Here is a 15,516-nt window from a genome sequence, read left to right as displayed (position 1 = left end):
TGTTAATATCATGCTGTAAAACTTTAAGTTCTGTTTTTAGCATTCCATGTATTGAGTTTTTTCTTATAACTAAGAAGTTATGAAGTAATTTAGAGATGTTTAGAAATAAGGCCATGATATTTATTGATGTTTTTCTAGAATTGAATTTCATTATTGTAACTAACCTGTATTTTCATAAATATAATACTATAATTTACTAAGTTTAACCTTAGGTATACTTTTTACTTAATTTGTTATTTACCTAAAAAAATAACTTTGTGATCAGCTAGTTTAAGTTTTAGACTAAAATAACTCATGAAATGATCTTATGTGGATTGTAAATGTTATTTACCAAACTATTATTTTGGGGGAAGTGAAGAATGGTCTGTTTGTTAATTTTTCAGTAGTTTAAAATGTGCTTTTCTAAATACCCCGAAGTAAACATTGTAATGTTTAGTCTATGGCCATGCTTCCCTGAACAAGCCCAATTCCATTTGATCTCAGAAGCTAAGCTTGGATGGGAGACCACCTAGAAAGACCAGATGCTGTAGGTGTAAAAAATAAAAAAATAAGAGATCGTAAGCTGACAAGGTCCTTGCAATCTATGAGGTCAACCAAGGGTTGCCTTGCCTAAAAAGTAAAAAAATAAAAATAAAAAAATTTAAAAAATATATAGAATTAACATTGTAATGTTCAACCTTTTATATAATCTAAGCCAATCTATACATTTTCTCTGGATCATATTATTTGCTTAAGATAGAACAATTAAGTTTATTTAATAATTTTTTTAAAAGATGAAATCTACTAATGCCTAAAAATTAACCTCTACAGCATTTAGATATTAGCCATTTAGCTAAATAGAACCAAAAGCTGATTTGTGTAATACCAAGCTGTGGCCTTAAGATGGCAGTAGTTCTGCATAAGGAATATTTTTTCCATTTACTTTCGTTAGTAATCTTAAAAATCCTTAAATTTCTTAATAAAAAAATACACCATATTCCTCTTTCCATTTCTGCTGTTGTCACAAGAAGAGAAGCCCACTTAGAAATTTTACTGTGTTTTTTTGGGTGTGTATTTATTTTTGATGGTGGAGAGGGAGGATGTGATGGGACAGCCTTTTGGTAGGAAACTTCTTATTAAGGTTGTGCCTGAACAAAGAACCAAGTGTTTAAAATATGAAATGAGTTTCTCTTGGAGAGAGAGCTAATGTATCAAATGGCAGAATTGTAATTTAAAAAGGTCTCAACTGATGTTTTAATGGATTGAAATTTAACCAAGGGAAATGTTAAATTTGGGGGTTAGGTTCAAACGATCAACTTTAACAGTATGTGATGGGGAATCTTAATTTTACATCAGTTAAATTGGAAATAAAATGTGGGTAAATTCGAAGTAAACTCAATTAGTTCCAGTTTAAACTCACTATCTCTTAAACTCACTAGTCACTTCATCATACTTCCCATTGCTTTGGCTGTCCTTCTGGGAATATGGGAATTCTAAATTACAGAATTACCGTGTTGTCAAAGGGTCTGGAGAGAGACTTTGGGTCATTGGTTGATGGTGTCCATACAACTGTTTTCCTCAGCTAGGCCAACACTGTCAACCTTGGTTACTTCTGGCCATACCAGCAACACTGTTAGCAACCATCCCTGCTGCATAACCTCTGAGGTGCCTCCAGTTTCAATGTTATCAGAAAAATCTTTAGTTTTGACCTAAACCTTGAGACCATTTCAGGTTTGCCATTCTGCATGCAGCCAACCCTTGCACTTCTCTTGAGCAATCCCAGGAAGTCTTCACAGGAAACCTTCCAGCCACAGAAAAAAAGAGGGTATGTGTCATGGTCAGGGAAGGCAGGACAGCTGCCTCAGACCCTCTCTCAGTCAGGATGTGACCCACCGTCATTGTCTAGCGATTGTCCCATATCATCATATGACATTCTGCAATGCTGTCTTCTCCTCGAATTCCAAGTGGAAATCAGGACCTGATTCTCCCTGCTTTTGTACCCCAAAGCTTATTGGAGGCTCTATCATTTCCCATGCAGGAGATTTAACCTTGCAGTGGGACAGGGTAGGGTGTAGGGCCCCTTTCGCAGGGAGTCACAAGAGTGGCTATTATGTTCTCCATCCTGTTTCCCTGGGACTAACATTGTCAGATAAAACACAGAATGCCCAACTACATTTGAATGTCCCAAATATTCTCTGAAGCATACTGATACTAAAGCTATTATTCACCATTTATCCCAAATTCAAATTTAAATCGACATGCTGTATTTTTGTTTGCTAAATCTGGTAACCTTATCCAAGATATACATTCCGCATCCATTTCAAAACCAACTTTTTGGAAAATTTTTTAATTGATTTTTTTTTTCTTTCAGAAAGCCCAGAACTTGAAAATCAAACATGCTTTAGCATTTGTTGTGGACTGAATTGCATCTCTCCAAAACTCATGCTGAAGTTCTTACCCCCAGTATCTCAGAATGTAATTATATTTAGTGATAAGGCCTTTAAAAAAGTGATTAAGTTAAACTAAGTCCTCAGGGTTTTCAATCTGACTGGTGTCCTTATAAAAAGAAGACATTTTGACATGCAGACACACCAGGGTGCATAAGCACGAAGGAAGAAAGACTATGCGAGGACACAGCAAGAAGACGGACATTTCCCAGCCAAGGAGAGAGACCTTAGAAGAAACCAAACTTGCTAACATTTTAACCTTAGACTTCTAGGCTCCAGGACTGGGAAATAAATTGCTGTTGTTTAAGGCACCCAACCTGTGATATTTGGTTATGGCAGCCCTAGCAACCTACTACGGCATTCACAACTATTTCTCTGCTATGAGTCTGGAGTCCACTCTGGTACACAAACCCAAGAAATGGCCTTTCTTTTTCTGCTATAGAAAATCTTCCTTTGAGAGATGAGTTTATAAAAAAACTTTTGGAGTTTGGTTAGCATTTTGGTGGAAATACTAGCAAATAATATGTGAGCTGAGTTAAATGGTTCTTATATCTTTGGTCCTTCTTTACTCTTTTCCCCCTTATGTCTTGATTCTAAATTTTTAAATATTTAGATGAGTTAAAGTTTTGAGTCTTTAAGGGTATCCAAACATAAACATATCTCAGGAATCCCATATAATCTGTGGTCCAGTCAATGTATAGTTCCCCATGACTCAGGCATGAATCTATAACTTCTTTGTCTTCAGACCTCTTAAGCAGCATGTTTACTTTTATGATTTAAATGCATTCCACATGTGTATTTTCATCTTTTATCTCCAGCAAACATGTATTTCTAATGATACATAGTTTCATTAAATAAATAACAAGTACCTCTCCTGACTTGATATATTTTAATTCTTTGTCCGTTTCCTCATATATAAAAACCGGATATTTAAAAAATATTATCTGGTATTTGAAAAAAATGACACGAATACTTGAGTATCTCATTGCTCATCACCCTTCCCCACCATTGTTATTTCATATTCCTCTCTTAACTAAAGTACTTCACACCAATGCTTTTGAACAGCAATATGTAAATGAATATTTGGAGTCTTAGAAATGGCTTATATGTGTTGATATATAATCCAATTCTAGATATCAAGCCTAAGATTCCTACCTCAGAGAAACCTTAGGCAATAGAATTTCTGGATGTTGATTATGTAACAGATTTTTCTTTTCTTGCTAAAGTAGAAGGATTAATAAATTATCACTAGACCTAATATATAGTGTGTACTTACTGTGAGACTCTAAACATTTTATCACAAAAGGAAATGTGATTGAAGGAAGGGAAATTATGATCCTATGAGAAATCTGTGTATTCAAAAGTGGTACTAACGTACTTTTTCATAATATGTTCCACTCCTGTGTTTCAACATTCTAACCATCATTCCTTTAAAGTAGATTCTAGAAAAATATTCAGTTAATACAAAAGAAGGCAGAAAAAGAAAATAAATAAAAAGAATGCTGAACAAATGGGAGCACTAGAAAGCAAATAACAAGAATAGATTTAAACACAACATATTAATAATTATTTAAATTTAGATGATGTAAGACTCTAAAAGTCAGAGATTATCAGACTTGACCCAAGTATATGCTATCTGTAAGAAGTCTACTTTACACATAAAGATATATATGCATTTGAAAAAAATTGAGATGCACCATAAAGTATCTGCCATCATTAAGACTTATAGTGATCTACTTTATTAATTTTCTCTAACATAATTACTATTTAAATTGACTTATTAGAAACACAAAAAGATGTAAACAAAGTAGGACTATTGTTTAGATTTCTAAATTTTTGCAGCATTGAATCTTTTCAAATAACAAAATCAGTTTACTTAATGAAAGATTTGTTAAACAGGAACCAAAACACAAATCATGTACTATTTCCTTTATCTTTATTTTTGAGTTGCGTTTAACCTCTTTACTCCTTTATTCTCCTTCACACCTATCTATCCACTCACACTGGTATTGGGATTTGTGGAAAGCAACAACCACAGATTCCAACTGGCCAAGGTAGGTTTCCACAAGGTAGGTGGTTACTATTCATGCCACTTTTGTCCTTTTCTCCTTCACCACAATTACCAGTCAGTAGTGGCTCACAGTTCTTCAAAAAGGTGGCTGGGTGTGTCAGGAGCAAGGATGGGCAATCCAATGAGCAATTCTCTGGTCATTCTGTGGTTGCTGCCTCTTAACCCTGTCAACATTTTCATTGAGATAAAGAAAAGCTTTGTTGATTTTGGTCACGTGAGTGAGTTCTGTATCATGTTGGGAGCACTAGTTAGAAACAGAGTTGGGTAATGAGAAATCTTTCCACTTCTGTAAAGTACCATTTAGCCCAGGATTCCATCCATGTACAGTTTGAGAACAAGGAAACAACTTTGCACTCAAGGCAAGTTAACCATATTAAAGGACCAATCAATCATTCATTTACACATTCTAATTGAATATGTCAGGTTACCCGGGCTCTGCTTGCTCTGAACACCAGAATCCTATCTGCAATATTAGCTAGATTTGAGAAATTGAACTGTGACAATATCTAAGAGGAAATCTTGAACTAGAGACTTCAGGAAGCTGCCAAATATTTTAGCTAAAAGTGACAATCCATATCACATATCCAACTATATACATGAACATATGCAACAAAATAGAGATATGGGATAATAGAGATAAAAATGTCATATGATGATGTTATGACATATATTTCCAACTTCCTTGTCCTTAAGAAATCACTGGAAACTTTTTTGTTATGGTAAGAAAATGTTCTTAGGTCAAGCTTCCTCTTCTTCCAGGTTTAGTTGGATTTATGCTTCTTGTCACACACCAGTGTACACCGATATGTTCAGGTCTCATGTCTGTTCCCTTGAGATTGTTTACAAAAATTGATAATTATTCAAGGTTACTTTAAACACTGCATTTTTCTCAGGAATGGGTTATCCCAAAAGCAGAGCTTCAGACAAAGTCTTGGCTGCAGGTGGTTTATTTGGAGGTGATCCCAGAAATCAGCAGTGAAGTAGTGGAGAAAGTAAAAACCAATAACAAAACAAAAGGTCAAGGTCAAGGTTACTGTTGTAGGCAACGGTGGTTCAATTCTGCCAGATGTTCCATGAAACACAGAGGATCTCTCCCAGAATTGTCCACCAGAAGAAGAAAAGGCTAAGCATTTTACCTTTTGGCTACTGTTCTCTCACAGTTGACAGTTACTATTCCACAGGTGTTCAGGCCGTGCTTGAGCTGAAGCTCCTATGGCCTCAGAAAAGGCACTCAAGGCACAAAGGAGCAAGATTTTGCAGAGCTGTATTGATGTGGAATACTGATAATGTGAGCTCACATGAAAATGTGAGCTGTGGATAAAATCAGAAGTGGGCTAAGGGGTATGATACAGGTCAACAGGGCTATCTGCTTTCGTGGCTATTCTTCTAAAAGCTTATTTGCTAGAATGGAAATTTATTTCACTCTGTAAGAATTTATCTGTTGGTCATTCTATTTCTAATTCACTGTTCATGCTATATCCTCTCTTTCTGTTTCATCTGTGATCTACTCTGTGTATTCTCTACCCTAAAGCAAAGTACTACAACTTGATGGAAACTACCACAGATGTTTTAGTCCAGTGTTTTCCAAATTTATTCACATCATGGCTCCTGTAGAAAATGGTAATGTTTATTTAGCATACTGGGGCAAACAAAAGAAGCTAGCTCAGAGAGGTAGGGCAGGCTAAACTCGTGAAGCTCTGAAACTCTTCTAAGGCCCACAAGGTAGAGGCAATTAATATCTTAGCACAAGTATGATCTGGACACTTGATTGGTTGAAGTACTCTATTGACTCAGGCTTTTTATTTTTTTAATGATAGTAAACTCTTGGCTTCTTAATTAGGTTTAGCAAATGTTTATTGAGAATCTACCATGTGCCAGGTACTATGAGAGATACCAGAACACAAAGGTAGACAAAAAAACATCTTTCCTAGTGGGGCCTTAAGTTTAGAGAGGGAGATGACACGTAATCTAACAATTAGAATGCTATGCTGTACACAACACGAGAGAAGGAGGAGCTAGTCTGGATTAATTTTTTTAACTCATGCTGTACACCCATCCAAAATGTTCTTTTCTCCCGTATCTGTCAGAGTTCTCTAGAGAAACCAATAGGAGATTAAATAGATGATAGCTAGATGATAGATAGATAGATAGATAGATAGATAGATAGATAGATAGACAGATAGATAGATAGATATAGAAATAAAAGATTTATTTAGGAATTAGATCATGCAATTATGGAGGCTGAGAAGTACTATAATTTGTCATCTGCAAGCTAGAAAACCAGGGAAACTAGCGGGATAACTCAGTCCAAATTTGAAGGCCCAAGAACCAGGAGTCCCGACACCTGAAAGCAGGAGAGAATGGATGCCCTAAGTCAAGCAGAGAGAGCAAATTTATCCTTTCTCTATCTTTCTGTTCTATTCAAGCCCTCAACAGATTGGTCGATGCCCTTCCACGTTGGTGAGGAGGATCTTCTTTACTCAGTCTACTGATTCAGTGCTAATCTCTTCCAGAAATACCCTCAGAGACACATACAGTAATGTTTTACCAGCTATCTGGGCATCCCTTAGCCCAGCCAAATTGGCACATACTCCTCTTTATTTCCTGATTTCTATTCCCATGCAAGCTATCTCTTATAATACTCATGGAAATAATATTAAATATTTTGTCTAGCTTGAGGAAACTATAGATACCTGTTCTTCTAGGTTGTTTTGCTATTATCTGTTTTTGTGGTAGGCTTCTGTACTAGCTTTAAGTTATTTCAGACTAGGGACTATGTTCTGTTCATCTTTGTATCTCAATTCCTGGCCCACAATGTCCACTGGATGAATAAATGAATGAATTTCCATTTCCTAATTCCCATCTTTATCCATTGTGGTTTTGAATGGGTGCAAAGAAGCTTTCACTTGGAAGTAAGAGGCGGTATATTCCACTGACACTATGAATCCCACGTTCTCACACTTCGCAGACTTGTAATAAAGAGTTTAATTGCTTGGAGCCACAATTTCAGGCAGTGTTCTGACAACCATTAATTTTTAGTTCTATCAAATACCAGTATAAGTGTATCAGGCACTAATTTTTTATTTGACCTGTGGTAGACTCTTCACTGTTCACACCAAGAGCTTGCAGGAATGCTGTACAAATAATCACAGGGTAAAAAAGGCTTAAGCCAACATTTTGGGAACCTAAGAATTAACTTACCCAGTAATACTTAATTCTAATAATATATCATGTAGAAAAATACTTAACTTGGAAAATTTGGCTTATATATTTCATCATGAGGTTCACAGAGTTCTAGTTTCTATTATTAGATCTCACCTAGACTGAGACCATACTGCCTACTGAACTCTCTATATTATGACTGTTAAACCTTGAAAAGTAATGCCTTTTATCTGCAGCAACTTGTTCTTGTTCTTGAAGCTATCTTTTTGAAATGTCGTTTAGACATACAAACAGTTCTTAATGAGAATTGTTGAATAAGTGTTGCTTATGGTTTACAGTCGAAGTGTCGATATATGCATAATTTATTAGTAGTATCTTCTGGAAATTAGCCAAACAAGCAATCTAAACAACATGTCAATTTTCTCCTTTTATCTTTTTTTCTTTTTCACTCTCAAATATAAAAGCACTCCATGGAGAGTCACAAGTGCTACAGAAGCTCCGGGTCCACACGCGTCCTTCTCTGTCCTGTCCCTCTTTGTGGCATGCATTTGTGTGCACACACAATGCTTTTACATGTAGCTGGGGGGCTTGTCAGTGAGTAGACAGATAGCAAACATTATCGAACTTCTTCCATGTGCCAGGCATTGTGTTAGGGATAGTAAATAATAACCTCACTTAAAGTAGGTAAGGGTAAATTCATTTTACAAATGAAATTCAAATCCAGATCCATGTGTCAAGAAGTCAGGCACTTATGCTTTTTTCTAAAGCTCCATTTCACTATTCTATTTAAAATTTTTTTTAGACTAAAGTTATTTATGCATAATACATGTGTGTCGTAGAACAACAAAAAGAGGCAAATAGAATGAAAGTGAAAATTCTCTTTCACAATTACTTAACACATTATCATTTCTCTTCCCAGAAATAACTGCCTATAAATTAAAAGAACCTTCTTAGAGACCAATCCCAACATACGAAACATGTACATTTTTACATTTATACATACATATTTATTTAATATATTTACCAACCTACCTCAGTCCCTCCTCCACATTTCCCATTCCTTGAAGATTTTAACTCCTAACTCATTGGAATGTTTTCCGTCTCCACTTTTTTCTTAACTTTTAATGATTTCGATACTCTAGCCTTTAACTTCTCTTCTACCATGATCTTGTCACTCATGCTACTTCAGTAGCCCAGTCCTACCTTCTCCATAAGCTTCCAACTCCAACAATCCTTTGAGTTCACTGATCTCTACAATCCAATAATTCTCACCTCCTTTTTACTGTCCTTCATTACCATTATGTTCTCACTTCTTTTTGCCCGGCCAAATATTTATGGAGAATCATTAGAATCAATTGATATACCCTTCACTCTTCACCCTTCACATTTTAAACTCTTATAAAAAGTTACAACCCTGGTAGTGGTAGATTTCTAAAACAATTCAAATTCTTCCTTTCTCTGTATCCACGTCCTTTGCAATATGACTCTGCAACCCCTCCCATAAAGGATAGAGTCTATTCCTCAACTCCTTGAATTTGGTCTAGACTTGTGACTCACTTTGGCCAACATCATGCAGTGGAAGACATTTTGCCAGTTCTGGGCCTGAGTTGCAAGAGGCCTTGAGGGACTCTGCACTCTTTTTGACACCCCATTACTACCATGTGAATCGGCTTGGCCGTGCTGCTGGATGATGGAACATTATCCCAGTTGCTCCAGTCATCCCAGCCTATAAGGTACCAGATATGACAGCAAGGCCATTTGAAACTAGTCAGTTCTCAGTGACGATGAGCTAATATCAGACTGTGTATGAACCCAGCCTCAATCAGCCTCAATCAGCCTGGCCCAGATCAATAAGACTACTCAGCTGACCATAGATTCCTGAAGAATAATAAATATTGTTTTAAGCTACTAAGTTTTTAGGTTAGCTAACAGATACACAGGTGTCAACTCTATTTTTTGTATTCGCACCTGAGTAGATGAACCTGGCTGAAGAAAATACATAAAACCATTATATGAGGACTTAATGCTACTGGGCAATCAGTAGCCCTGGTGCATTCACTCTTCTGCTATCCCAGATGATTATTCCTTGTTTTTCCTTTTGTCAAATTGCTATCACCTTCACCTTCACCTTCACTCTGAAGTGTTGACCAAGATTCAATTTTTCTGGAAAAATATCCACTACTGACTACCATATATACTTAGGTACTGTACCTCACCTCCTGTTACTAAAGAGTAGTGGTTTTTATACTGTGGTCCCCAAATAAAAATTCCTGTAACACTTTTCATTTCTGCTGAATAATATTCATCATCATACAAACACACTCTTATTTTTTATCTTAAAATAATTTTTTTGCAGCCATCAAATTGTTTCTCTCCTCTCTTTTGATAAAAACTGATAGAAACAGTTGTCTATCTTACAGTTTGCAATCCCTTCTCTCTAATTTTCTTTTAAGCACAAAAAGACGCAATTTTTCCTCCACACCCCACCAAAACTCTAAATTCACCAATGATATTCATTTGCTAAATCCGATGATCAATGTTCAGTCCTCATTTTATTACACCCATGAGCATCCTTTTACACAGTCGATCACTCCCTCCTTAGGTACTTCCTTTACTTGGCTTATAGAAATCCTTATTTCTTCTTAATTGGGCAAAAGATCTGAGTAGATATTTCATGAAAGAGGGCAAATAAATAGAACATAAATAAATATGTTCGGTATTATTGGAAACCAAAAAAATGAAGATTAAAATATCAGTGAAATACTACATTTCATCAGATTGGCAGACATTAAAAGTCTGATAATACACGTTATATGAGTATATGGGACAATGAGAATGCTCATGAATCTCTGATAGAGGTGTAGACTGGTACAGTCTCTTTGTTAGTACCTAGTGAAGGCGAAGATATCCATAATCGACAACCCAAGAATTTCACTATCAGAGAGAAATGTGTACAGTTGTGTACAGGGGGATTATGCATAAAGGTTCATAGTATTGTTCAAAATGTCCAAACTGGAAACTACCCAAAAGTTCCACCTCAGCCGAATAAACAACTGTGCTATACCCACACAAAGATACACCATGCAGAAATGAAAATAAACGGACCTCTGATATATGTCACAAAATGGATGACCTTAATAACATAATGTTAAGCAAAAGAGGCCAAACACAACAGAAAAATTATTGTATGACCCCAAAATAGGAAAAATTAAATGATAATTTTAGGGATCGTTAATTAGATTGTGCAACTATAAAGAAATGGAAAGAAACTGAATTCCATGAAAGTAAGGAAAGTGTTTTTTGTTGTTGTTTTGTTTTGTTTTTTTAGGCGAGGCAACCTTTGGTTGACCTCACAGATTGCAAGGACCTTGTCAGTTCACAATCCTTTATTTTTATTTTTTTGCCTACATCACCTGGTGTTCATAGGCGGTCTCCCATCCAAATACTAATCAGGCCCAACCCTGCTTAGCTTCCGAGATCAGATGGGATCGGGCTTGTTCAGGGTGCATGGCCATAGATTTTTTTTTTTTTTTTTTAATCTGAGAAGGAGTTACATTACATGAGTGTTCATTTTACAACAATTTGTTAAGCTGTAAATTTAAGTTTAATGTACATTTCTGTATGTTCGCTCTATTAACACGGTAAGATAATTACTTCACATGGGGTGCTGTGAAGATTAAAATATCTAAGATGAAGTCTGGCACTATGAAATCCCCTTAAGCAACATTAGTTATTAGGATTTTGTATGTCCATCTCAAACTCTTAGGGACTCCCTCTAGGCAATAGCTGGGCTCCAGGCTGGTTAGATTAATTTTTCCAGATTGGTCAAGGGGCTTTAGAAGCAGAACAGGATTGTCCTCATAGGAGTGTTCTATTGTCTTTGCTCTTGGAAATAAAAATTAATGTTAAATACCTCTGTGTAACAAATCCTGGGATGTTATGTTTGTAACTACTGAAAGATATTGAGGGTATTCAGAAGCTCTGACATTTCTACCTCGAGGTCAAAGAGCCATTATTTTCCAGTTTTCATTCTCCAATGTACACTGTCTTCTAAGAAATGCTGGTGTCCAGTTTTGTGTGACTGCTATAAGAATATGAGTTGATCTGACAGGGTTGGAACAAAAAAAGGCATCTGGTCATAGGCAGTGTTTGCATAGAGATTAATGATCAAACAGAGGTGACTCCCCATTTCTTTGAAAGAAAGAAGCACAGGCTTTCTCCAGTGTCCGGCACAGTCCCTGGCATAGACGAAATCCAGCAATTTTTTAAATAATTCAGCTTTTTCATTCAACGTCATTTGTCATAATGTTGATGAAAAAAATAATCAATGGGAAGGGCACTGTTTGTGTGGAGTTTGCACATTCTCGCCATGTCTGCATGGGTTTTCTCTGGGATTCCGGTTTCTTCTCACATCTCATAGATGTGCACATGAGGTGAACTGGCATGTCTACATTGTCCAAGTCTGAATGAGTGTGGGCGTACGTAAGTAAGTCCTGAGATAGAAGGGCTTCCTGTCCAGTACGGTTCCCATATTGTGGCCTGAACTGCAGGGCACCCTGAACTGGAAAAAGTGATTTGGAAAAGAATTATTTTACTTGTTTTAGCAATCTTTCTTTAATCTATGTATAACTCACATTTATTTCAATGTTTAATATTAAAAGTGTTTTGGGTCTTTGTTTAAAAGTCTGGTAATTTTTTGTGACCAAAAATATGTATAAGAGCTTAATTTTGTGTGTGTGTTAGTTAACCTATGATAAAATTGGTTTTGTTTTGCTTAAAGTTGAAGTTTCCAAGAACCGATCAATGGTGTTAAGTGAGGACTTATCTGTAGTCAGAATATGTTTGTTCAATGAGTAAGGGAATGTGTAATTGAATACAATAATTTGGAAAGAACTTAAGGAGTAATTATAGTTTAAATCATAGGAGAGAGAGAAAAAAGTAAGTTAGAGGAGAGAGAGGTCATAATTTGGAGAAAGATCAAATTGAATTTGCACTGTGAACTTAACTACTAGGATCAAATTGCAAATTTGAGTGAGATGACTTGAGATTTAAAGACCACTTTGCCTGAGGAGCAAGCTGAAGTAAAACAGGCATCTTTATGAAAGGAAAGGGTAGCAGGCCTTGGCGCTCTGAGGAGGGGAGGACTGGAGTTTTAGGTTGCAATTTTATGTCACAGAGGAGCGTTGTAGGAAGTGCTCCTTCCACTGCCTCCTAAAAATCCAGGTCTCCCGCATCAGAAGCCTTGGGAACTAATTCCTGCTTGGCTCATACTGTGTGACCTCAGGTAAGTTATTTAAAGCCTCTGAGCCTCAGTTTTCTAACTTGTAATAAATGTAAATGAAAACACATCACAGGTAAAAATATATGAAACAGAATGCATAATGTTTCTCTATTTCTACATGAATTATTTTATTAATCTAATGTAGTAAGAGCTCAAAACTTTTTGTTTTTTATTCCTTTTAGTTTTTGGATAGTCAATCTGATATATAGATAATTCAAAATTATCTTTGAGTAGCTGAAAATATGTTATTAATTGGGAGATAAGTTTTTCAGGTGAATGCAGGCGCAATATAATTAAAACAGTCTGTAATATTATCCTCCTATTTTCCTCGCTCTGATCAATATCTTTCTTTCTCTGACAAGTTCAGATTCAAATTGCTGGCAAAGCGAAGGACATTTTGTTGTGGTTGCTAATAATAATAATAAACCATTATTATTAATAATTAATAATAAACAATTATTATTAATAATTAATAATAAACAATTAATAATAATAAACAATTATTATTATTTTAACTTAAAGAATCTGTGCATAGAACACACATGTGATAACAGAAATATAAATGCCACCTAGATCTGCAAAGTTATTTGTGCAACCAGCTCACTGCACCACGGTAGTCAGAGAAAAACACACATGTAGACGGATCTGAAATGTGTGATCTTTGAGCAGTTAAGTTCACTTATTAGTTTTTACCCTTAGAATAAATGCAACAAAGGCATTTGACATGGTAGTGACCAACCAAAAACAATTCAGCATTGTGTTTATGGGTTATTTCAGACTCTCTGCCTCTTTATCATTGTTGTAATTGTAGAAGACTGAAATGGATGTAAAACAATATGTTTTCATTTGTTAAAAAATGATAACAAAATAGTGGGATCATTTTTTAAATTTGGAGAAAGACACGGTAGTTGAAATAAAATATGTGAAGAACAAAATGAAAAGTGATACAGAATGCTTTAGAATAGAATAGGACAGATTGCTTTAGAATAATTTAAAGATAAGTAATTTTGACTTTTGCTGTTTAATATTTATAACTTTGTATATATAAATAGGACACATATATGTCTGTATATATGCATACGTATATGGTACCCATCATAACATACTGTAAGAAAAAATGAATAATTTTAGAAAAATCTTTCATTATTTGGCAATAGTCATATAAGCTTTTGATGAGAGTATTCATAATGGAAACAGATATACAAGATATTTAGAAGATGAGAATATATAAGTAAAGTGACTCAATTTAAAATACTAAAAAGTGAAGAGCACTGAAATTGATAATGAAGTTAAGAAACTACTTTGCAGAAGGAATTTATGGAAAGGAATTAATGTTAAAGGATGTTAAGAAATTAGCATTTAGAGAGTTACTATGTGCCAAAATTTTATATTTACGATCGCATCACCTTTTCACCTTCTAGAGTCTACAGAGTTCCGCAGATCTGGCCCTTCTAGTTTTCATCTTGGCCTCTTGCTACACTCCTCGCTTTGTTCAATCCAGCCATCAAGGCTTTCTTTAAGTATCTAGAAGTGTGAATTTTCTCCCTATGTAACAACTTTGCACATGCTATTACTTTGCCATGAAAAATTTAAAATTTTTGCTCAAATTTAGTGTCACACCACTGTCACTCAGGTATTTTTTTTTTCTTCTCTTTATCCCTTAATTTGAGATTGAGGGACACACTTTCATAGTTAAAGCATGGCAAAAGACTGAGGTCTGTGCCCCCAAGGAGAGAAAAGCACAAAGGAGTGCTAAATGAAGAGAGTTATTTTCTCATCTGAATTTCAAAGTAGACTTTTAAGTCTTCACCAGGAACCACAGTCTTAAAAGAAAGGCTTTCCATCGTAAGAACTAGCTTCTGGGAGAAAAAAAAAAATTACTATTTTTGTAACTTAAAGCTTGAATTTAAATAATCATGACAAAATAAAAAAATATATTATTAACTAACTTTTTTATTGATGGCTTAGTTTGTGTCAAAAATTTTATAAGCATTTTACATCTATTAACTCATTTAATTTTCCTAATAACCCGTATGATGTAGTTACTATAATTATCCCCATTTTTACAGATGAGGAAATGAGCATAATGTGATAAAAAATAAGGAATAAGCTTATGAATGACCTAGGAGTTTGTTTCTCTCCCAGGAAGGAGAGCATAGGTCAACATACTGATGGGAAGAATAGAGTCAGAGGGGTCTTGGTGAGAACTAAGAACTCTTGCTTGACTGAAATGAGCCTGGTCTCTGCTCCTCTCCTTCTGGTTGAGCACTCATAAGGGAAGGGAGTGTGGTGAGACCGAGAGCAGGGAGTGTTCTGTGCTTCCCAGGTTGTAACCAGCAAGACTGAGACTTTTATCTCAAAGAGAAAATCTCATCTAGCATGCATGAAACAGAGAGGAGCCATGTGGATAAAAAAGGGCAGCCGCTCAGATTCTCTTGTGTCCTGAAGAACGTTGGTGCGTTTCCTATGTCTCTGAATAGGGCTCTAAGGTAGGATGGCTGAGGGCTACAGTTGAGAAGAGGCTTTGAGATGGGATGAGAGTTTGATCTCTCCAGTCTGTCTCCTAAGAAAAAATC

The 15,516-nt window shown here is 35.6% G+C and overlaps 1 pseudogene; it reads right to left on the bottom strand.

The window, feature by feature from the left end:
- Positions 1-11,060: 11,060 nt before the first annotated feature.
- Positions 11,061-11,178, bottom strand: LOC118606962 (annotated as a pseudogene).
- Between the last annotated feature and the right edge of the window lie 4,338 nt (positions 11,179-15,516).

The sequence above is a fragment of the Rousettus aegyptiacus genome, unplaced genomic scaffold (genome assembly GCF_014176215.1).
Source record: "Rousettus aegyptiacus isolate mRouAeg1 unplaced genomic scaffold, mRouAeg1.p scaffold_m13_p_1, whole genome shotgun sequence".
Taxonomy (NCBI): domain Eukaryota; kingdom Metazoa; phylum Chordata; class Mammalia; order Chiroptera; family Pteropodidae; genus Rousettus; species Rousettus aegyptiacus.
This window is presented reverse-complemented; position numbering and strand designations above follow the sequence as displayed.